An 817-nucleotide genomic window follows, 5' to 3' on the forward strand; every position below is an offset into this window, starting at 1 on the left:
TGTTTTTCCGTATTAATTAATGCCTTTTTCCGTAAATAATGAGTAAAATTGCCAGTGTATTTAAAAAAAAATTGACAGCCCGTCCTAAATAACAGTGTATTAAATTTAATTAAAAAAAAATACATTTTAAAAAGATAAAAATGTATAAATGTAATTTGAAAATAATATTTAAAAGAAATCTTATATATATCAAAATATTAAAGAAAAATTATATTGTGTTTTCTTTTAATTTTTGAAAAATTTTGTTAAAAATTTTATGAATTTTTGTTCGTTCGGAATTTTGAATTTTTGAGTCTTTAATGGATTTTAATGTACATTCAATAATAAGTATTTCAATGTTATTACACAAATTGGACAAATTATTATAAAAAAAACTTCAAAAATAAATTATTTAAAGCATAAAATGTTTGCCTTTCTATTTATTAAAAAAAAATATTTTCAGGGCCTTGAAATATAGCTTTGAAACATGATTGGGAAAAACTCAAATGATTCACTTCCAGAGTAAGAAAAATTTGCCACGACAAAGTAACAGGCTGAAAAATAATTCTCCTAAAAGAGATGATGAGATCACTGAAAACAAATGTGAAGTCAAAATTTGAAAACTCAATGCATTGACTCTATTTCTCAATTTGTACTGGAGTGTTTGACAGATATTTTGTTGGCTTTACTTTTTCCTATTTATTTTCAAATTTTCTTCTACTGATTCGATATTTGTCTTCAATTTACCCAAAATATGAAATATGTTTTCTTAATATTTATATGATGAAAATGGTTCTTCCTCCCATAATTAAAAAAAGGTCAGTTTTATCCAAGTTAA

Source organism: Chrysoperla carnea, chromosome 5 (assembly GCF_905475395.1).
Source record: "Chrysoperla carnea chromosome 5, inChrCarn1.1, whole genome shotgun sequence".
In the NCBI taxonomy this organism is placed as follows: Eukaryota; Metazoa; Arthropoda; class Insecta; order Neuroptera; family Chrysopidae; genus Chrysoperla; species Chrysoperla carnea.